This window comes from Cavia porcellus, unplaced genomic scaffold, assembly GCF_034190915.1.
Source record: "Cavia porcellus strain 051 isolate PalLab524CR breed Dunkin Hartley unplaced genomic scaffold, mCavPor4.1 scaffold_6, whole genome shotgun sequence".
Taxonomy (NCBI): Eukaryota; Metazoa; Chordata; class Mammalia; order Rodentia; family Caviidae; genus Cavia; species Cavia porcellus.
Window position 1 is genome coordinate 7,356,136 of NW_026947489.1, and position 23,830 is coordinate 7,379,965.

The 23,830-nt window shown below is 50.4% G+C and overlaps 1 protein-coding gene across 5 annotated transcripts in view; it reads left to right on the forward strand.

Moving 5' to 3' along the window:
- Window positions 1-23,830, forward strand: part of Apba2 (amyloid beta precursor protein binding family A member 2) — a 234,022-nt gene that overhangs the window by 49,186 nt on the left and 161,006 nt on the right. For all 5 annotated transcript variants that reach the window (XM_063249880.1, XM_063249883.1, XM_063249882.1 and 2 more), the window contains exon 2: window positions 2,046-2,134. The gene's annotated coding sequence lies outside the window, so the exon portion shown is untranslated. The remainder of the gene's footprint in view (window positions 1-2,045; window positions 2,135-23,830) is intronic.

The window sequence follows — 23,830 nt, forward strand, 5'->3', positions numbered from 1 at the left end:
AAGAGACCAGAGATGGGGGTGAGGGAAAGCCAAAGGGGAATGAGTGGAATGAGGCCGTGCCGGGGACAGGGCCCTAACAGCCTCCACGAGCTGAGATTAATAACGTCAGCAAGAATGAAAATGGGGCAAGGGGATTGGAGGAGGAACGGATGAAGGGTGGGAAAGAGACTAAACTAAATGTATTTTTTTTCATAAAAAAGATACAAAAAAAGGGTGAAAATGATACAGAATTTCAATAAAAATAGCAATAAGAAATCATCAGTAGTTAATATATTACATATTGGTATTTTAGAAGCAGTTGTTGAAGAAACAAACTCAAAGCAAAAAAATGAACAATCCAACAATGACAGCACAAACCATTCTTTTCAACAAACTAACGAAGCAGTAGTATGATTCTCAGTCTTGCACGCTTAAGCATACATGCAGTTATATGCGGATACCTACAAGTTCTTTCCTTTCGAGCTCTTTCTTTCCCTTTCGTTATTACTGACGTAGCCACTCCCCAAGATGATTGTAAATTGTGTGTACTGCAAACGTACTAATAAAAATTTTATACAGATAATAAGACAGGGCTAAGAACTGTGATTCGCACTGTCATTCCAGGGTGCCCCTCTAATTGGGGTTTAAAGAATGTATAGGAGTTCGCTAGGAAGATTCCATAGGAATGCACAAAGGGAGTGCTTCCATAGGAGCACAGAAGTGATGCACAGACAGCAGCAGGCTGCAGTGGGAGGGGCAGGGCTGCAGCTGCGGTGGAGCCCGGGCCGAGTGGTTCAGAGTAGGTGGCTTTGTCATGGGGGCTGCGCCTGCATCCCCTCTCCACAGAGCCCCTCACCATAAGCATAGTCCTCGTTCACGCCACGTGAAGGAGAAGCAGGCAGGGTGTGGGGTGGCCTGGCCTCCCGCCTGTGGGCAGTGTCCCCGTCATCCTTCCGGGTCCTAGCAGCCCCGTGGAGGACAGGGAGCGTAGCTGTCCTCTGGAGGCCTCTGCTGTGGGACACAGCTCCCAGGAGGCAGCAAGCTGCAGGGTGGAGGCTGACATTCATTAGAGCTGCAGGAACCCCATCAGTCCCTGGGTTGGGTTCCTTGGGGGGCCTGGTGGACAGGAGAGGGTGAGAGGAATTGGGAGTGGTGCAGGGGAGAGGCCTGAGCCAGCATGGGGTCTCAGGGCTGGTGTCCTCTTTGCAGGGAAGCGGGCGGAGGCACAGGTAGGTTACTGAACTAGAACTCGGACTTCCGGCCTTTGGAGGCAGCATTCCGGTGGGAGCAGAGGTGTCTGTCCCTGGGCCTGGCTCTGTGTGGAGACCCTGGTGGCTGCTGACTCAGGCAGGCACCTTGAGGTCTGGAAGGGGCCATAGGCTCTGTGCCGACCTCTGCCCGTGTCTGTGGGAGGAAACAGTGTCACTGCCCAGCTGGAGGCTCCTTCTGGTCACCTACACTTGGTGCCATCAGGCTTCCCCTTTAGAATCTTCTCCTGCCTTCCTCTGTGGCAAACGCTATTTAACAGGACTGGGGATCAAACTCAGGGCCTTGTACACGCAGGCAAGTGCTCTACCACTGGGCCACACACCCCATGCACACAATTTTAAGACAAATAACCCCAGACTTGCTAAGCACTGTACCTCCCGCGGCAGCTTGCTACTGTGGGAAGACAACTTAGGGACGGATCCTTGATGAATGTGTCTCATTTCCTATGGGAGCGAATGGAACCTGAAATATTAATGGCTAGGGTTTCCCATGTCTCTCCCAAGAGTTTGAGCAATGTGTTCCCCACGTGCTTAGCATGGAGCTGGACCGCACGCCGCCTCGAGCCATTTGTTATCTGTACTCACTGACCTTTGCGTGTGCATATGAGGGCTCTCTTGAAAACTGTGGGAGAATCATGATCAGCGTTTGACTGTTTTTCCAAATGTTTGCTTGCCCTGTGGAATCTTGGAGTCTTCCTGTTTTGAGGTTATGGTCTGTAACGCATCCCCCTTCTTTATGAATGAGCTGTTTGCTTTCTCAGCTGGTTAATTCCCTGTTTGCCATCTTTTTCCTTACAGTTTTCTGCATATTTAAGCGTTGAGCCATCGCAGAGTCCCGGAGTGTCCTGCAGACCTGGTGAGAGGCGTCTTGTGCCTGGAGATTCCCGGTGAGTAGGATGTGTCTTGGTCCCGGGGTGCTTGGCCTGGTACGCCCTTGCTGTAGGCGGCTCAGCTAACATGCAGAACCCAGGAGCTGTGGGAGGAGGTGTACTGCGCCCTCGCCTTCTAACAGAAGCTTCAATGCAATTAATTCTCATTTTTAAGATCATCCTGTTTTTCCAAATTTATACTCATGGTCATCGCTTTGTATCTGTAGGAATTTTTTTCCGAGGTTCCACACTGATACCACAGTCTGCGGATGCCCGGTTCCTTGTAGAAAAGGGCATAGTATTTGCATAGAATTTACCTAGTCCTCTCATTTCCTGTAAGTCATGCCTACATGATTTATACTGCATATAATGTAAAAGCTATGCAAATGGCTGTGGTCCTGTACTAATAGACAAAGTGACAAGAGAAACCTGTGTGCGTGTTCAATGTGGATGCAACCACTGCACTCCTAAGCTACACAGTGTATCAATAAGGTGTGGGGTGAACAGTGCTTAAACAGTGTGCTCTGGACAGGACTCTGATCCGTGACCGGAGGTGTTACAGTGGTGTCCGTCCACACAGCGTGCCCTCCTGTGGATCCAGAATAGTGCTCAGTGGTGATGACTTTTTTTTGAGATAGAGTCTCACCATGTAGATCAGGCTATCCTTGAACTCACTCAGTAGTCCAGGCTGGCCTCAAACTCATGCTGATCCTCCTGCCTCAGCCTCCTGAGTGCGGAGATTACAGGCATGTGCCACCATGCCTGGCTGACTTTTGGGAACCTGCTGGAGTTAAAAATGTTTCCATCCGGGATGGGGTGAATCTGTATATGGGGTACCTGTTGACACAGAGGACTGAATGTATTTGGAGAAGGAAGATGGGAAGAGGAACCGGCTTCGCTTGAGGACAAATGGCCAGGCAGTAGACAGGTGTTTCCCATGGCCCTGCTGATCCTGTCCATGGGAGTGGCCTGTTCCCTCCCCTCTGCTGCCCCAGTGCCTTTTGTCCTTTTGCTGCATTCCTGGGTGTCCCTTCCTGTCACTGTGGTGATGGGGCCCCAGGATCTAGGCAGTCAGCTCTTCCTGGGGGCCCTCTCTGCATGGCAGCTCCTTCAAGCACAGACGCATGCCGTGTAGCAGCCTCTGGGTCTGCCTGTACTGCATGTCCAGTCGCGGCTGCATAAGATTATAATGGAGCTGAAAAATTCCTAGCACTAAGACATTGTGGTTGTTATAACATCATGGCGCAATATTATGTGTTTGTGGTGATACTGCTGTGAAAAATCTGTTCTACTGCCAGTCACATAAAAATAACAGCACATAATTATGCACAGGGTAGAATAACTGTGGAAAGACATTGCTATAGTTTGGATCTGGAATGTACCCCAGTGTGACACTTCTGGATGTGAGGGGACCTTTAAGAGGTGGGGCCTAGTGGGAGGAAGTGAGATCATTGGGGGTGTGGCTTGGAGGGAACTGTGGGACCTCATCCCTTTCTTTTGCTTGCTCTCTCCTGCACATCTTGTCTGTGATGTGAGCAGCTTTGCCCCATGGTGCCCCATCTTTGATTATAAAGCGGGATGCTCTGTTATTGTGGCAGGAGCCTCATGCATCTCATGGGTACGCTGTGTGTTGATCACATTGTCTTTTCTCTGATTAATTTAATCTTGTGTTGTTTAGTTCACCATGACCCAATAGTTATACACTATACCATGTGTATCTAACACACACACACACACACACACACACACACACGCACGCACACCCATGCAGCTTATGTTTATGTTTCTGCTTTGTGATGTTCCCACAATGCAGCAGTCACTGGCTGACCCACTTCCCAGAATGCATCTGCATCACTAAGTGATGCTTGAGTGTGTCTGTTAAAGCTTTTAAGAAGCAGCAGCTGTCTTCATTCTCCATGTACCGTACCACGTGAGGTGCCAGGGAGGGGGAGGGGGCTGCAGTTACTCCCCTGACACCGCCACTGAAGGGCAGGGAGGAAACTGAGGCTGCTGCTCACACCTAGGAGTCGTCAAACTGGAGTTTGGATCCTCAGCTTACAGCTCTAAAGCTTTCAGCCACAACTGGCATGGCACCAGGCCCTGTCCTGGCTTCTGGGGAAACTGAGGCAGCTGAGACTGGCCTGTGTGTGGATTTGCTCGTGTAGCCTTCCAGCCAGGCCGGCACCAGCTCCGACATGACACATGCTACCCTGCTTGGCCTTTGTCATGACCCAGTGTCTTTGCTCACTTTTTAAAAACTACTTTTATTTGGTCAGATTAATATATGTGTGTGTGTGTGTGTGTGTGTGTGTATGTTAGAAGTTGGTGGAAAGATAGCAGGCCACTGCTTTACTGCCACCCCCCTCATAGTTCACCACTTCTGGCTTTCATAGGTATTCTTGGTGGGACTTAACTCCGTATTTGTGAAAAATGAGGTACTGATATGTGTGTGTAGTGCTGAGGATTGAGCCCAAGGGCTTTGTGCATGACAGGCAAGAGCTTGCACGTGAGTTATACTTTCAACCTGCAGTCCTATTTCCTGACTGTCTATTGTGGTAAAGATGATTTTGGTGCATATATTTTCCTGCTTAGAGCTGCTTTTAACCAATATGATTATACTGTCCTTTTAGTGGAGATCTTGGAGATGTAGCCCTAAAAGTTTGGGGGTTCCTAAGACTGTGGCCCCTAGAAGTTGCTAGCTGTCACCTGAATCTACACTCGCATCCAGCAATTTGTGAGAACCACCCAAGCACTGGCTGGGTGAGTCATCATATTGCAGGGGTGACCCTCAGGGTTTTTCTGTCTCTCTCTAGATCTCAGGGTGGTAACTAGCAAATGCAGCTTACTGATTGGCCCAAGAGAAGTCACTGATTTTCGGTTTGTCCGGCTTTGTCTGTCATGAGGGCGGGAGTGAGGAGGGCTCTAACCCTTTCACATGTTAGAGCCGAGGGGCGGGCTTTTGTACCACTTTGATTTCTCTCCTGAATCTTGTCCCTGCTGGTGTTGCATTCTTTATTTGACGGAATACTCTTCAGCCGTCTGTCTTCTCTATTAGTGTGCGCTCTAGACAGATCTCCAGAACTGCAGAGCACCATCTGCGTGTTCCTGCCTATCTTGATACCTAGAAGAGAGCTTGGCATGGTCTGAATGAAAACACAAAAAATGATAAACAAAACAAAACAAAACAAAAACAGAACAGTGACGCTAAGCCACCCGTTGCAGTGGCTGCTGGTTTGCTTTTGTGCCTTGAGGTGTAGGTGAACTTGAGATATAGATAGGTGAGACTGTGCTAAGATTTGGGTGTGTTTATCCCCTAAGGATTCATGTGCTGGGAGCTTGGTCCCTAGTGTGATGATGTCCAGGGGTGGTGGAACCTTCTAGAGAAAGGGCTTTGTGGGAGGTCATTGGGGGTGTCCTTGGGAGGGATTAATGTAACTTGCAGGGACCCTGGGAATGCTCATGAGACTGAGTAGCTACCAAACAAGTCTCCCGGTGTATTTGGTCTCTGCATGCAGCTGTTTCCCTTCCTGCTTCCCCGCCATGTTGTGATACAGCCAAGGAGACCCTCGCCAGAGGCTGAGTGGATGGGGCTGCCAATTTGTACTTCCTGCTTCCAAACCTGTGAGCTACATAAGCTTTTTAATATAGAACCTGACTCAGGATATTGCTACAGCAGTAGAAAGCAGGCTAAGGCAGAGTGCAGATGGCAGGTTCCCACTGAGCCTCAGTGATGGAGGACCCAGCACCTTAATGCTGTGCAGCCCAGAGTGTTGACACGGCTGGCTTCTCAGGGATGTTCTGGAGGGTGCCCTGCCCTAGTGCTGGAGCTGGAGCCCCTGGAGGAGCAGTTGGCATAGAGAAAGTGGCTTATTCTGGGGTCACTTCTGGATCATCAGCTGTTTCATCCTCTACTGTAGGTAAACCTCAACCACCTCCACCTATGTTCCCAATACTTTGCTTTGGGGACTGCAGGAGGGGACCTCAGCACACACAGAGAAACAAACTCACCCCGTTTCCCACGCCTCGCTGATCCCTCCCACAGTTTAGATTCTCTGGAACAGATTTCTAAACCTTCACCATCTGTTGTTCTCTTAATCAAAAATCTAAAAAATACTATTTTCCCAGTTCTGTCCAGGGGAGGGGGAACTTCCCATTCGTAAATGCCATGGCTCTAGTCGGGGAGTGCGGGTCTGCCATCTACCACCAGATGCAAAGTTGTGTCTGCCCAAGGTCGAAGAGTTCCCAGCAGTTATGTTACCCAAAGGGTAATCTTGGCCCACTGATCTCTATGTGAAAAATCAGCAGAAACATGGAGGAGCCAGGCTGATCGGGGAGGCCAGAGGCTGTGACCCCCCCGTGTCTTTTCAGCCACCAGCCCCTGTCTCCCTGTTAAGGACAGAAGTAGGATTGGACCACATACTGTGAGCAGCCCGTGCACTTGGTTTTGTGGCTCAGGGACGCTAGGTTGACCACCCTGCTGGAGAAGAGGGTGTCATATCTGATACCTAACATATGGCTAAGGCTGGTGTCCCCTGGGGCCATCAGAGTCCCCTGCTTGTGTGCATTTACATTGCGTCTCCCAGGGCAGGTAGTGACAGAGCAGGAGAGAGCTTTTATCTTTACCCACGATGTCCCTCGGAGTCTGTCCTGGCAGCAGGTTCTTCCCCACCAAATGAACTCTCAGGCAGGCCTTGGGGCTCTCTGCTGTGCTAAGGTGCAGAAGGTTGTCCTGCAGGCTTCAGGCCCTGGAAGAGTTGTGTTTGGCCATAAAGAATAATCGCAGACAATCTGAGCTTCTCTCTGCCCGGCTGGAGCCTGAGCTGTCCAGAAGGCGACGTGGAGGGGGGGTTGTACCTGTCTCCTTCTCTCTTTTCTGACTTCCTTCCTTGCTGGCAGGGTCTCTGCCTGCTTTTTCATCCTTCCTGGCCAGAGGCACCCCAAGGGATGAAGTGTCAGGGGAAAGGGCAATCTTACCACTAATGGCCTGCTTGGTCCTTTCAGGTCCAGCAGTGGTTAGTCCTGATGTGTCTCTTGAGGGACACTTGTGTGGCTTCCTTGGAGTTGGTCTTGCTGAGAACTTACAGGCCAGGTGCCTGTGACTGCTCTGCCTTCCTAGAGTCCCCTCGGGCAATCCTTCTGGGGCACCCCTCAGGGCATCCCTGGGGAGCCGTGCACATCCATGGGGCAGCAGGTGGAGCTGCCCTTTTTCCCTGGTGGAGAAGCTGGGGTCATGGTCTCGGGTTTCTGGGTTCTCAGGAGACCCAGGGGACAGTCCTCTGCCCCCCACTCCCAGATGCTGAAGAATAAGCAGCCATCCCTAGTAACTCTGCTTGGGAGGCCAGGCGAAGCCACCTTCCCCCTCCCTCCACAAGGCACAGTTCTGAAGAAAGCCCTTGCTCCCCCAGCTCCCACTGTGGGCCGAGACCCTGGGGAGTGGGCTGGGGCGGGCTGCTGCCCTGGTCATGCTGAACACCATGTACTCCACTGTGACCTCCTGGGAGACACCGTCTGAGTCAGTCACTGTAGTTCCTGGACCCTGGAGGAGGTCCAGGAATGGGAGGTGACGGGGGTCCTGGAGCTGGCTGTGGGGACTCTTGTGGCACTGCCTGCTGCCCTCCCCGCAGCCTCCCCGGTAAAGCTGATGAGGGCAACCTGTGTCCCTGTCCCTTCCGTTGTGTAGAGGAGCTGGCCCCAGGCAGGGCTCAGGTCCCTGGCCACTCCTCCAACAACACAGCGCTGCATTTCCAGCGTTTGGCTGGAGAAACTCGCTGAATCTCTCTGTCTCCCAGGTGGGAAGTACCTAGTTTCTGGACTTAGCTCCCTGGATCTGCACAGTTCCTGGGTGGCTTCCCTGGGAGGGTCCAGAGTCGCCTCCCTCAGGAGTTCAGCATCATCAGAGGGTTCACCGGGATGTCACTTCCTGCAACTGGCTGAGAGATGGGGAAGTTTTATGTTTATTCAAATTAACAGTAATTTTAAATTACAATTTCAGTCTTAATTGTATGTATTTAAATCTTTGGGAATAATTGCAGAGTAATATTTTGAGAAGTTATATTAAAATGCACAGATGTTCAAGTAAAAATGGGTCCCCGTGAGTGAGAGGGGGCAGAGGGGTGTCTGGCACCGTTCCTGCTGCAGGTGACCCTGAAACAGGAGGGGGCTGAGCCCAGCCCTCCCTTCCCAGCCCAGTCACCCCTCTGTCTGCGGGGATGTGTGGGCTCACCCCGTGTGTGCTATGCTCTTTCCTATATGTACATAAATATGATAAACCTTAAGGCATAAATTAGGCATGGTAAGGACAATAACTAACAATAAAATGGAGCAATTATGACAGTGTACATAATAAAAATCATTTAAAATTTATGAATTGTTTCTTTCTGGATTTTCCTTTTATTGTTTGCCAGTCTCTGTTGATTGTGGGTAACTGGGCCTGAGCACAGTGAAATGACTGGTGTGGGGGGACCGGTGTAGGGGTCCCCAGGAATAAGGGCACTGGGCCACCACTGCATAACAAGATCCGGTGTCAGTCAAGGTCACCGCCTGCCTTGAGAAGTAGTTTGTGTGGTGGGTGGGGTGGGGGAGACTACTGATAGACAGAGAAGGGTGAAAGGTGGTTGCAGGCTGAGGGTCCATACCGCAGACAGGCTTTAGAGCTGGTGCCAGCAGCTGGGGCAGATTTTCCAGGATTTTTTCTAAAGCCAGGAGTTCCCAGGGTCTTAGTGGTGGGTACTGAGCTCTGAGCACCAGTGTGGCTGCAGACCTTGCACCTGAGGTTTCTGGACATGGGGCATGGGGTCACTGTTTGTGGAGGGGCAGAGTTTAAAACCTGGAGGGCAGGTCTCCCTGAGGCCCCCTGCCCTGCACGTCTGCAGGGCTCACTGGGTCAGGACCTGCCCATGTTAGCCCTGTTCTCACTGGGTTTCTTCTGCTCCCTCCACGACACATGTGAGCTTTACGCCGAGCTCTTTAACGGATCAGAGGAAAGACAGTGCTCAGGTGGTGGCCGCCTGCCCTGCCCTGTAGAGTAGTAGCCTTGTCCCGTCACAATGTCAGTTAGCAGAAATGACAAGGAATGGTGTCTTTAACAAGAAAGAAACTAGCAATTCATTTAAAAGAAGATCAGTGGTGGGCAGCCCTATGGGTTATCAGGGATATGGGCCACTTGTGGCTCTTTGATCCACTGTCTTGCTAGATGGGTTTCACAAGGAGCATCTTACGATGCATGGTGGCTGTGTAAGGTCCAGCAGGTAGGCGTGTGTCCCGGGCAGCAGCAGGAAAGGGTGAGCAGAGGGGCCCAGTGAGGCCTAGCGAGTGGGTTGTCTATACGGATCTTTCTGGGAGCCCCTGCTCTGTGTGCTCCAAAGCTATGCCCCAGCTAGTGGGAAGGGATGCGTTACAGTTCAATTTGAAATCCAAGTTCTCTTTTTTAAAAATTAATTTCATTATTTTCTAATGTTACATAAAAAATTTCATAACAAAATAATAGGAGAATATCAATAATTAATATATTATATGTTTTTACCTTTACTGTGTTACATGTGGTTATTAATATATTACATGTTGATCAGGGTACAGGACAGGGCATTAAAATTTCCCCCATTGAATTTCCTTTCCAGTTTTTTTTTTTTTTTTTACCGGTACCGGGGATCGAACTCACGACCACCGGCTTGCAAGGCAGGCGCTTATGCTGCTGAGCTAAATTCCCAGCCCCCCAAACTTTCCTTTCTAGTGAAGTAAGAGACATTGATAGTATAACTGCTCACAGTTATTCCTTTTTCCCTGCTGACCTTTCCCATCTCACTCATCCTGGCTTCTTCCTTTTGAATAATATCTTCCCATTTCACAGTATTTTTGTACATTTTAGAACTTATTTACTCTTTTAGTTTCTTATACCACAGAAGCAATGTGATGTTTCCATGTGTGAGTCTTGATTTATTTCACTTATGAGTATGGCATCAAGTTGCATCTATTTACCTATGAAAGTCTCAAATTTAACCTCCTTTTTGGCTGAGTAGTATGACTTGAATAAAAAGACAACAGCTTTTTTATCCATTCCTTGGTGGATGGGCATTTGGGTTGTTTCCAAGATTAAGCTATTATGAATTGGGATGCAATAAACATGGGAGTCTATACGTTGCTGTGGTGTGATGTTTTTAATTCTTCTCGGGAGATACCCAGAAGGGAATAGCTGGATGGAATAGGACTTCTAATTCTAATTTTTTGAGGAATCTCCACACTTATTTGCACTAACCACACTTATTTGGCGGTTGTGCAATCTACACTCCCACCAACAATGGAGAAGGGTTCCTTTTCCCCACAGACCTGCCAACATTTGTTACTGGTTGATTCCTTGATGATAGCCATTCTTTCTGGGGTGAGGTGGAATCTCAGTGTAGTTTACGTCTCTCAAATGACCAGTATGTCGAACATTTTTTCATATATTTATTTGCTGTTTGTACATCTTCATCTGAGAAGTATTTCAGATGCCCATTTTTTGACTGGGTTTTTGAATCTGGGGTCTGAATTTTTTCAATTCTTTATATATTCTAGAAGTCCCTTTCTGGATGACAGGTGGCTAAATTTTTTCCACTCTGTGCGTTGTCTTTTCACTTTCCTGGTGGTTTCTTTTGATGTGCAGAAACTTTTTAATAAGATGATGGGTGGTCTGTTTCTTTTCTGTAACAGCATCTAATATTATGTTCTTGTGCTGAATTTCTGGTTTCTGATTATTATAAGTCTGGGTGTAGTTTTATTTTGGTATTGGCTGGTTGGAGTACTATATGCCAGCCTTGTCTGTATGTCAGATTCTTTTCCCGTGCTTGGGAACTTTTCTGCTATTACTTCTGCAAATAGTCCTTTTATGTCATATGTGTGGCCACTGCTTTTATCAGTTAATCTTATATTATTTTTCTTTGCATTATCTTACAGCTGTTGAATTATTTCGTGATCCTTTTTTATTTTCAAGATGTTTTTCCTTTCATTATCACTAGCCTGATCTTGTCTTCAAGGTCTGAAAGTCTGTCTTCAGTTTTGCTCAAGTGGTTTTGCCAGCTTTCTGTGGAATTTTTAGTTTCCAGGATATCTGTTTGAATCTGTTTCCTGCATTCTGTTTCTTTCCCATACTGATCATTCATGGTTTTCATCCTCTTCCTGTTATCATCTATTTTTTAAAAATCTATCTCTACTCTAGACTTGCTGAGTAATTCCTTTATAAATGTTAACATTTCTCTTTTTTTACCTGAGAGATTATTTCTGACCTGATTTCCTCTGGAGCCTGTTTCTTTACTTTGGTTGCTATCATTTCAGAAATTTCATGTATGTGTCTTCTATTTTCCTCTATCTGGTTGCCTCTTGGACTTGTTCTGGTGGGCTCGAGGTCTGAGGTTGCATTTTGCTTTTGCATCTTGTCATTTTCTTTTTCTTATTTTTTTTTTTTTAATCGGTACAGGGGATCGAACTCACGACCATGCACTTGCAAAGTAGGCGCTTATGCCGCTGAGCTAAATCCCCAGCCCGTCTTGTCATTTTCTATTTCAAGAGTTTTTACTTTGTTTTCTGTGTTGATCTTTGTAAGTTTTGTAGTGTGCAGCTTTGTCATTCGTGTCAAGCCCTCTCTAGGCAGGGTTTGTTCTTCAGGGTTGTCTTCTGTGTGTAGGAGGTTCTTGGTTGTGTCTGTCCCAATATCCTGCCTTTTCAGGAATTAAGATTGAGGTGTTAGTATCTGTTTGGCTCAGTCTCTAGTCCTTTGGTGCTAGGGTGTGGCAAGGTGTTTTCCCCAGAAGTTCCCAGTGTTGTTACTAAAGTGAGAGCAATTAAAATAGATCCGACATCCTAGCTAAAGTAGTATAATTAGCACCAACTGTAGCATCAAGCACCGTTTAGAAGCTGACAAACTGTGGTTGCCGCAGGTTGCTTTTGTACCTTTAACCATAAAAGCAAAATCTACAGTTATGTAACAGAACTGATCATAAATTGGGAGCTTGGATGCAAAGTTTTTTCCCTTGGTTGAGTGGTTTTCCCCTGGGGTGGGGAGACTGAAGAAGGATCCTGGGTAGAAGAGAGTAACAGAAAAGAAATAAAGTAGAAACCAGGCTGGAGGATGAGCATGCAAGCTTTGGGAATGTAGAGGACAGGGGAGAAGGGAAGAATGAAGGTGTAAGCGAGGAATTGTTGAAGTTGACCAGAAAAATTATTCACTCACATGAAAATATGGCTCAGTTTAGCATTGTAAGTTGAGGAAGGGGGAAGATGACAGGTAGATAAGAACAGAATACACGTAAAATACCAAAAAGAAAAAAGAAAAAGAAAGAAAGAAAAGAAAAAACTGAAATGGGAAACAAGCTGGGAAAATGCAATGCAATACAATACAATACAATACAATACAATACAATACAATACAATACAATACAATACAATTCAATACAATACATTCCTCTGGTGTCCACCAAGAGTCCAAAGCTACTGGACAACACTGCCAGGCCTGCAGTAGAGTTTGTGCTGGATTAAGGCTGATCTTGGCTCCAGAGGTCTCCAGCCAGCACTTTCAGGAGGTCCCTTAGTGACCCCCCACGCCTTACCCCGTTGCTCTTGGTGGCGTCGCTGTCCCAGTTCTGTGCTGCCCAGGACAGGGCACTGCTCCTGGCCCCTGCACCCGTGGCTCCTCCTGGCCCTTGTCAGCCTTCTGTGCTCCTCTTCCCCGGTGGTCTCTGTCCTCTCTGTCCTCTCGGGTCGTTTGTTGCAGGGTGGGGTGGGAAGCTGTGATGTGGTCTGGTCCTCTGCTTCTGCTGTTCCCGTCCAAGGCTGCTCAGCCCCAATTCTTCCTCCTCTCTGGAGGCGGGGAGCTAATTCCCATGTGTTGCTTTACAGTTGCTGCTGCCACCGTCACCCACCTCTGCTGTAGTTGTGACTTCCCCTGGTGAGCCTTTCTGCTCCCGCCCCGGCAGCATGGGGACAGCCGGGACTGCAGTCCCCAGGTACAGGGCTGCTTAACTCCCTGCCGTCTCTAGGCACAGGCCGCCAGGGAGGGTTTGCTGTTCTGTTTACAGTGTATCTCTGTAGTCTTTAATCTTGTTCCTGGCAGTTCCAGTTAGTGCTCTCATGCACAGAAGAAATGAAAAAGAAAGAAAGGGAAAAGAAAAAGAGGAAAACTAGCCAATCATCAGGAAGGGAGCAGTTCCCGTTGGCAGAGTTTTCTGCTGACCGCAGGGCCTTCTGTGTGGAGGAAGGTGGGAGGGGTAGGGACCTTACGGGCCAGGTCTGTCCTGTACGGCTTGGCTTAGCCACATTATGGTAGCATGTGTCTCGTCTTCCTTCTTCTTCCTTTAAGATTCCAAGTCTGGTGGGCAGTTGGACCGACCCATCTGGTGATCCACCAGCAGCCGGGTGGGCCGGCTGGCCATTTTATTAAGTCCTGTATCTATGTTTTGCTTGATTAATTAGTCACCTATGTCAGATTGATTTAGTTTCAGGGTGTGTGTCCCTCCCCTTTTCTTCCAATTACCTGTGTTTCAGTTGGATATCTCTGAGTAGCTCTGAACTTCAGATCCAGCTTCTGTTCTGACGGAGAAAGTGGAGATGGATTTTCTGTGATAGCAGCCGCCCAGGAAGCCCTGCGCTTCGGTATTGCTCTGTTCCCGGGGAGCCCCCCCTCCTTGCAGGCCTTCTTTCGCACCCCTCTTTGCCAGTGTGCTGGGCTCTGGTGCTCGGGGCCTCTGTTGGCTCCACTCAGCCCGCCTCGGACCCTGCCAAGGTAACTCTCTAGCCGTTCCTCTGTAGGTGGGGAGCTGATGCAGGCCCTGAGCTGAGAGGGAGGCTGAAGCCCAAGTCCTCTGCTGGGTCACATCGACAAGCCCCATGCTTGTAGAGCGAGGACAGACATCCGGTCCTCTAGAATGGGGGGGGGCATCCCCTGTGCCCCACCCAACTCCTGATGTGCCACACGTAGTGTTTGTGTTCTAATAAAAGAAAAAAATGGAGATTCTTCTGTTCATCCTTTCAGGGTGAATCGGAACACAGAGCAATACCCACTGTCATATTTCTTTGGATTTTTGTGTTGGTTGGTGTCACAGGTGTTCTTAAGGAGTGCGAGAATCTGCAGCTGGCCTGGACCTGGGCTCCTGTCATCCTGCACACCAGAGGCCCTGCCTTTACCTGCTGCCCTGGGGTTATAACCTGTGCAGTCAGGGAGAACAGGAAGTTGGAACCTGCACCTTGGTGTCCAGGAAAGTGACATGTAATGTCTCTGGGGGCCTCTACCTGGGACAGCATAGTGTATGGAGCCACGAACTGCTGGGTGGTTCCCTGGGGTAGGCAGAGGCCTTCCAGGAATTAGGAAGCAGGGGTCACTGGGACACAGAGGCCAGTAGGGGCTTGTGGCTGCTTTGTGGATATGTCCCCCAGAATTTCATGTGCTGGGAAGTTAATCCCCAAAGTCACATATTGATGGCATTTGGAGGTGGGGCTTTGAGAGGTCATGAGGCTTAGTTAAAGTCACGATGGTGACTGTGATGCTTCAGTGTCTTTATGAGAAGAGGAAGGAAGCCCTCAGCTAGTATATCAGTCTGTGTCACCACTGTTGCTCTCCACCATGCTGTGATGCAGCCAGAAGGTCCTCACCAGACGCACATCTGTGCTCTTGGGCCTTCTGGTCTCCAGAACCATGAGCTATACACACCTCTGTCCTTTACCAGGACAGATACTTTGTAACAGCAAGAGGAAACAGGCTGGGGCAGGGCTGAAGCTCAAGGCTGTGCACAGATCTTCAGAGCTGAGGAATATGAGTTGAGCAAGCCAGGCCTGTACTTCCACCTCCTGAGTTTACCCAGCGAAGGGGGTTCCCAGCCGGCCTGCACAGGAAGCATCAGCTTGTGTGGCAGAGGTCAGGAAGGGAGCTGGTGAGTGTGGTCCTAATTGGAATTCTCTAATTGTCCAGGAAAAACAGGGTTAATGTCTGTCCATGCAGAGCAGCGTACAGGGTTGGGCAGAAACTCATGTCTGTTCCCAGCCTGGAGGGGTGAAGTGGGGAGTGCGCACTTCTGTCCACTTCGGAAGTCTTGATTTTGTTTTCTTGCATACTTATTTGATTCCATGTAGAGGAATAAAGTTTTCTGGACCCCGGGAAAGATTTTTTTCCTCAGCAGAGAGGTTTGTCAGTCCGGGTGAAAGTAGGTACAGAGTTTGATTTTGCAGTGAGGCCAGAAGAAGAGACGATAACGCTAGTGTCCTGGGGACAAGGGTGGTGTCCTTTGGAGGTGTCAGAAGGTGGCCCCGGGTGTGCTCACGTGGACCACAGCATTGTTTTGCGTTCACTTCTCCGGATTTGCTACTTGGCTGTCTTCCTGGTAGCCTTCCGTCCACAGATTAGTTTCTGAGCCAGACATTCTAAACTAAAGGCCATGGGCTCTCAGCCCCCAGCCCACTGTCCTCCTTGTGACCTGCCAGACCAGCTCTGTGCGGAGCTCATGGTCCCCTCCTCCCAGGATGTGAGGTGCTGGGAAGCTGAGGCAGCCTTGCACACCGAGAGCAGCGGCCCAGCTCCACCTGTGTCCAGAGCCCGTGGGAACCTGGTGTGTGTCCACTCAGGTCAGCAGAGGGGTCTGGTTGACGGGCCCTGTGTCTGGGAGGGCCTCACTTCCTCCAGGAAGCGATGTAATAGCTCCAGATGCAAAACACAAGTCTCCATGGCTGGGCACACGCGGATCCTTGATGGGTGATCTTGTTTGTTCCTCTCGGTGGCCCGTTCCTCGGAGAAGAGCAAGGATGCAGAGATTTGGCTGGTAATGGCCAGTGTCTCCAGAGGCCTGGGCTTCCTGTCTGATAGGCTGGGCCACCTCCGTGCAGGGATCCTGAAGGAAGGGCTCGGTCTGAAGGCCTCCATGACGAAGGGAGAGCTGGTGGAGGCGGCGTGGCAGGGACTGACGAGTGCGGGCGGGGCCCAGGGGCTGTGGCAGAGTATATGCCCTGACCCACCCTCTCGCTGACGGCAGCATCCACAGGGAGTCTCGTGCCTCTCTGTCTCATCTCCCCACCTCTAGTCTGTGAAATGGGCACCATAGAAACGTGTGTTTTGCAAGTGTGTTTGTGCAGAAAGAGGTAGCGGTCTGATCTTCCCAGCTGTGTGTCCCAAACAGTGCACCTGTGTTCCCTGCCACGTGTCCAGCACAGATCTGGGGGCCGCCTGAGCCCTCGCTGCCCACTGGCTTTGCGCCCTGCAGAATGTGCCCAGCCTCCACCCTCTTTCAGCAGGGCTAGAACAGACACGGCTGTTCTGGGAGGTGGGGCCAGGTTCCTCCATCCTCAAAGCGTGAAAGCCAGAGGAAAGGGAACGTCCTCTCTGCCCCAGCTGGGACACGCCCGGTCTCTCGGGGTGGCCACTCGCAGCCTGCAGGAGGAGCACCCGGAGCCCTTAGGAGCCACCACAGCGGAGGCTCCTGGCTCCCTGCCACTTCTGTGTGCAGTTTGTCTCCAGGCTGAGCTCGGCTGTGCCTTTTAAGGACTTGGGTCTGGGCGCACAGACCCGTGTTTATGTCTCCACACCTTGGGGGCCATTCAAGAAAGAGCTCTCAGCTAGAAACACATTGCTCTCCTCCTTAACCACTCAGTTTTATGAAGGTGGCACGTGCCTGTTGGGTGAGAACTTCCCCCTTAACAGGATTTAAATGTATAGAGTCCACGTGACGTAAGACTGACCATCAGAACTGTTCTGCAGTGTCCGTTTCAGTGGCATTAATTCACTCACAGTGCTGTGAGGTGGTCATTGCTGTCAACCTCCAGGACTTTTATCTTCCAAAACTGAAACTCTGTACCCACTAAACACTAAGTCTGCTCTCTCCTGGGCCCTGGCAGTCACTGTAAACAGGAGGACTCTGGGAACCTCATGTTTGTGAATATCATACAGCGTTTGCCTTTTAGTGCCTGGCTTGCATCACTTAGAGGAATTTCTCCAAGTTCACCTGCATTGTATCACAGACAGGGTTTCTTTCCTTTTAAAGGCTGCATAATATTCCACCATGTTAGAACACATTTTGTTTATTCGTTATGGCTATGTGGGTCACTTCCATCTTTCAGCTCTTGTTAATAATGCTGCCACAAACACAGGTGTGCAAATATTTGACACCCTGCTTTTGATTCTTATGAGTAAATACTTGGAGGTGGAATCGCTAAGCCTTATGGAGCTGCTGTGCTGTTTCTCAGTGACTACCATTCTGCATTGCATCCGCAGAACACAAATCCTCCTCTCCCTCCGCTTTTTTGTCTCCCTCTCCTCTCCCTTCTTTCCACTTCCATCTCCTCTTCCTTTCCTTGTCCTCCCCTCCACTCCTTCTTTTTCTCCTGCAATGTTTGCTCTTTTTTCTCCCCTTTCTCTTTTTTTCTCTTCTCCTTTCTCCCTCCTCTTCTTCCTTCTCTTATCCTCTTTCCTTTCTTCCTTTTTCCTTCTCCCACTTCCCTTCCCTCCAAATCCCTCCTTCCTTTTTTATTTGTTTTTCTCCTTTTTCATTGGTGTCACCACCATAATGGGTGTGTGGAAGCAGAAGTTTGCTTTTAACTGCAGTGACCATTTTCACAGATGTCCTTGAAGCCTGTGGTGTGGCCTACAGGGAAGCCAGGTGCCGCCTGGGAGCAGGGCCTGCAGGGGGCGATGCTCAGCCTCCTGCTCCCTTCTGGGAAATCCCACTGCCCTGTACTGGCTTTGCTATTCCCAGCATGCTTTGCGGGTACTGTGCGACAATCAGGCTTTGCTATTCCCAGCATGCCTTGCGAGTACTGTGAGACAAAGAAGCAAGTGAATAATTATGTGAGCTGAACCTGAGGATCGTAACCAGGATTTTTGTGGGAGGAGAGGGAGAACCATGCTGCTAAGTGAGCCCTGGAACCCTGAAGTCAGCTGACACGGGACAGTGGGGACTTGGGCATGAGCTGTGCTCCCCAGACAGGCTGGGAGCAGGGCTGACCCAGGGCATCTGCTGGGCTCCCAATGGGTCTCGGAATTAATGTTTCTGCTGAAATCAGGACGATTTGGGCAAGTGGCCAGTTTCTAGGCAGGGACAAGAAATGCACGTGTTGTCCATGGAATGCTTTGTCATAGCAACAGCATGGGAGCCAGTAGAGGCCAGTAGGGTGGTGGTCGGGGGCGACCGTTTGGACACCAAGAAGTCTCAACCACAGGTAGAGATGCACCTGTCACGTCTAAGCCCATACTACCAGGAGGACAGACAGAACCAAGCCCAGTCGGTCCCTTTGGAGAAAGCGACAAAATCCTTTATTTATTTCGAACATTCATAATTAAAGGGAAAGACTGACACACTCACCCTGAGTTTCCCAGCGTGCTGCACGGGGCTGCTGATGGCCAGGGAGGGGACTGCTGCTGGCCTGTGCTTGCAGCCTTGTGTAAGAATTCACTGGCCTGGGTGGAGGTGGTGCTTGGGGCCTGCTGACATCCTGGGAGGTGGAGGCCCTGTGGGGGGACGTCTGCTCCAAGACTCAGCTCCCAGGGCCACCCTTCCACCAGTTTTCAGGAACACAGAGGACAGGTGATGGTGGTTGGCAAGAGAGGCCTTACTCTGGGACAAATGATTCGTTTCTTCAATTAAACAGTAGCCAGGGGGAAAACACAGAGGTGGAAGCAGGATGCCTGGGTCCAAGGGGGCCTGCGTGTTGGGAGATGTGCCGGGGTGGGAATGTGGGGCAGAGCGGGGCTGTGATTACACTGCAGTCTGGACAGGGTCACGGGCTCGCGGGACTCGGCCCGGAGGGTTGGGTGGCTGCCCTGGTCTGTGGTCTGTCTCCTGCCTTGCCTGGAAATTCTAGGATGCTTAGTAATCCTTTATTAAGCTAAATGTTTGTTTTGTGTTTCTCTTTTTAAAAATTTGGCTTATTTTCACACTAAAAAATTTGAAGGAGAAAGTGACCACAAAAGCAGGTGTTGTAACTGAAGATGGGCGTTTGCAAAGTGTCGCAAGGGCGAGGAGCAGGCATGTGAGGTGGGCTGTGTCCCACAGCCCTTCCCAGCTGAGGCCCTTTCTAGAATTTTCCATCTTAAGTCTTCAATTACCCACGATGGGTTTGTGGTCTTGGATTCTGCGCTCTCTGAGGTCCTCTTTCTGCCTTTACTCTGCATTCTTGCTTGGAAGGAACTATGTTAGCCCTGGTGCTCTGGGAAGCAGATGCCGAGGCAGGCCTGGGGGTGAGAGCTGGGCAGGGGCCCAGGAGAGCGGAGCTGCAGGAGAGGTGGGCAGAAGTTTCTAGGCTGCAGTCCAGGGACAGCGCTGCTGCCTGGCCACCCTTTGTGCCTCTGTCTCCCAGGGATGGGTGTAAGTCAGGGTCCCCCTGTGCTCAGTCCCTGGGAAGTGGGGCCTGCACAGACGTGGCTGTGGCACGTTGGAGAGCAGGAGTTAATCAGGGCAGCACTGACTGGGACGGGAGCATTTTGCTGGGCTGTTTACACTCACTGTGGTGAGAAGCAGGATGGTACTGTGGGTGGGCGCAGGCTGCTAAAGCCAGTGACCTGGATTTGAATCCTGGCAGTGCTGTTCCTGGCCCTGCATCACTCTGTAGCTGTGCTCTGTCTGTCTGTCAAGTGGGGAGACAATGGGACGGGGAGAAAAGCAGGCCTGCATGTGAAGCCAGCACCTGGGGATCTCAGGAAGAGTTTGATGATTGCATTGTGACACCTTTGGCCTTTATGGTGAGAGCTCGATGGGAGGAACCCCTACAAACATGTTGCTGTTCCCTGGGAGGACTCTGTGGTTTGCTGCTGGCCACGTTACCCTGAAATCAGTAGCTGGCCATGCTGACTCGATCCACGCTGGTCCTAGTGCTCCCCGCTCACTGCTGCAGCCTGTGCATCCTCTTCCTCCTTCAGTGAGTTAGCCCCAAGGCCAGATGCCGCTCTTCCTCCGATAAGTGATCTGTGGGTCCGCCTTTGGGTCCAGAGCTGCCATCTCTACCATAGATGCGCAGACCAGAGGGACCCCGCCATATGACAAGTGGCTGACCCTTCTTCCCACTGTGACTCCCCCACTCTGCCCCACCCCAGGGAGGGGGCGAATCCCAGGCCTGGGTCTGCCCAGCTGGACCTTGGTTATCCCTGAGGCCTGTGGCCGCTGGAGCAGCCCCGGTCACTCTGTCCTCTGAGGGCCTCAGTTTCCTCAGCGTTAGCAGGACATTTGTAAGACAGACTCGGAGATGTTTTCAGCTCTCTCACTTGTAAATATGATGACTCAAATTATAGAGCACAGCTCACGGAACCAAGAATTTATAAATTCTTGGTTGTAAAGGCTTCTTTCCTATCTAGTGACACAATTTCCGGTCTGACCACCTTGCCATCTTGGAGGTGGAGAGCTTTCGGCTCTTATCTGCCTCCATCCAGGAGTGCCAGGGTCCTTGCTACTCACACTCCACTGGTCAAGACTGGACATGTGGCCCACCCTAGGAAGCTGCCCAGAGAATTTTGCTGGCCCTTAAATTTGCCTCTGAGTCATTGTGCTGTGTCCTCCACCTGGGCTCTTTCATGTCCCCATCACCGGCCTAAGTCTTGTTTCCCTCTGTGTGTGGCACCTACTTTAAACCCTCTCCAGGCTAGGTGACATCCCTGTTAAGGGTGTATGTTTCTAAGATCTGATGTCGCTGTTGTTTGCATCTTGAACGCTCCTTCAAGGCCCGTGCATTAAAGCTCAGTTCTCATCACATGGCGGTGTTTGGAGGCGGTGGAACCCTGAAGAGGTGGGGCCTAGCCAGAGGAAGTTAGGTCACACCATGGCCCCTCCTCTTCCTCTCTTTAGCTTCCTGGCCACCATGAGGTGAGCAGCTTGCTCCACCATGCACTCCCTGCCATGATGTGCTGCCCCGCTGCAGGCCCCAAAGCAGTGGGAGAAACCAGCCAGGAACTGAAACCTCCAACACTGTGAGTCCAAACAGACCTCTCCTCTTTTAAACTTGATTTGCTTCAGTAATGGAAAGCTAACTCAGGTGTTACCTAGGGTGTGAGCTCATCTTGGGCTGGAGGACCTGTGCTTTTTGTAACCCACTGTGGGGCTCAGTGTACATTACTGAAAGGATTTGAGGGGACATCTGAAAAGAGACATTGGGTCAGAGCACAGAAAGCAGGCATCAGAGCTCCTGCAATAGCTGGGGAAAGGTCCAGGTAGTGGTGCAGATCCATGACAGTGCTGAGACCATTTGGTTTGGAGTCTGGTGGCATCTGAAGAGCAAGTGAGGGGTTGTGGGCAGCAAGGCGGGGCTCCGGGGCCCTGGCTGGGCTCAGTTTTCCCATTTGATCTCTCATACACACCGGGCCCTTGAGTGTGGGTCTGCTGAGTTTTAATGGAACCTTGGGGAACCTGAGGCTTTCCAAGCACCCCACAGTTAGGAGGAAGGGGAGGTGGAAATGCAGACTCACGTGGTACTTTGGGGTCTGGCCCTGTTATGATTGTTGGGTCCTTATTGAAAATGTTTTGTTGGGAATGGAGAGGGCCGGAGGGAAGGGAACAGCAGAAGTGTTTAACACAGTAAGGAACAGGTTAGAGTTAAAAGCAATACAGATGCTCGCTCAAAACATCTCAGGTGATATTGTTCACATTTAAAGTCATACCAGTTCCTGTGGCTTTCCCTGAAATACTCTGGGCTCTGTGGTCCAGATTGCTTTGTTAGTGATAATAATTTGGGAGCTTGATATGAAAATTTCACATCGCCATAAGGGAAAAGTGAGGTTTTTCAGTGTATGTCAGGGTCGCCGGTCACTTTAAGATGTCTTAAAGTCGTGATCTGGGCTTGTTACCTATTGCTGTGAGCCCCCCATGAGGACTGAAGGGGGAAAGCGTGCTTCCCAAGGGGGAGACTAGATGTGCAGGCGTCTTAGCATTGTTGGGGGCTGCAGTATGAGAGGATTTGCCTGACAAGACCATTTGGTTGTTTGCCTTCACGCTTGGTGTGATTAGTTGAAGCTGATGAGTAACAGGCTTGCTGCTGTTATGCGTGTGTATGCGTGTGTGTTTGTGGGGGGAGGCAGTTGTGCTCTCTATGGTTCTGTTTCTAGTTCATGAGTTTTGCCTTTTAAAAATATTCTCAATTTAGATCTTGACTTCATTGCTGACAGGGTTTCAATTTAAAGAGTACTGTCCACCCTCTCGTAGCAGATTCAACCAACTGTGGATTGAAAATATTTGACAAAATACGCATCTATGCAGGACATAGATGGCTTTTTCTTCTTTATTCCCTAAACCATAAACTGAACCACTAAAGGTTTTATAAACCTGTTCTTTCGGGTGGCAAAGGGGACTGTGCAGAAGTGAGGCGGTTAAGGATCCCGAGGTGGAGAAGTATTGTGAATTATCCATGTGGACCCACATGATCACGATGAGCAGTCAGGTTTGTTTTTGCTGTGACAAAAATGCCTGAGAGAATCACTTTTTAAAAAGGACCTACTTCAGTTCATAATATTGGTGGTTTCAGCCCATGGCCGCTTGGCTTGTTGCTTTGGGCCTGTAGTAAAGCAGCACATCATGGCAGGGAGCTCCTGTTGGAGCAGACTGTTCCCCTCACCCCTGAGAATGGAATGGAGATGAGAAAGGACCTGGTTCCCGTGGTTCTGTTTGGGACCACATGGTGGTGACCCAAGACCTCCTGTGAGCCCCATACCACTTGGGAGCCAGGCTTTTGTGTGGACATTCCAGATCCAAACTGTAGCAAGGTCCATCACTCTCAGAGGGATGCAGGAAGAATCAGATCAGAGGGGAAGGTGCCTCGGTGGCAGAGATTGGAGTGAGTCACTTTGAAGCTGGCGGAGGAAGGGCCCAGGAGCTGGCAATACAGGCAGCCTCTTGGAGCTGGCAGGACACCAAAACATGTTTTCTGAGAGCCTCCCGAGGAAGCAGCCCTTCTGACGCCTGGACTTAAATCCAGTGAGTCCTGCAACCATTGTGTGCCGCTGTAGCAGGACACCGCAGGCCAGTGAACTTGTAAAGAATTGTATTCCTCACAGTTCTGGGTGCCTTGGGAGTCCGCTGTCAAGGTTCTGAGCACCTTCCTGCTGCATCACCCCATCATGGCAATGGAGCAGAAGTCAAAGAGGGGAGAGGGTCAAGCAGGGGCAGCCAGAGGCATCCTTTGTCCACCCCGCTGTAGTAGAGCCCTCGTGGCCTAAGCACCCCGTCAGGATCCTCCTGTCTGTCAACACTGTGGCATTGACGGTCAGGTTTCCAACACAAGAGCTTACAGGAACTTCCAGCACCACGGCACCATGTGGGATTTATCAGCTGCAGAACTGTGAGCTTGCAAAAATTGGTTCTTTTAAATCTTTCCAGTACTGGTGATTGGTTGCAGCAGGCTGGCACACAGCCCCAGGGGCCAAGCCTCAGGGTGGCCTTGGATCAAGCTGCCTTCTCGCCCGTCCCTGGGCTCTGGAGCTGCTCCGTCCCGCAGTGTTGCCCTTCCTCTCATGCATAGCAGGCGCTCCTTCGGGGACGGGCTCTTCCTTTTCTACCGTGCACACTCACATCTCTTGGGAATGCAGATCCTGCTTTCGGCTCTTCTGGAATGGCAAATGCCGTGAGGTAGTAGGATACATCTGGTGACTTCGATGCAGCTCCTCGGGCTGGGGTGGCACCCCGGGCTCTGCAGGGATTGTGTGGGAACTGGCCCCGGGATCTGCTGCCTTCTGGGGGTGTCGTGGGCACACATCGTAGCTGCATGATGGCTACATCACCTGCCCTGCTCGCA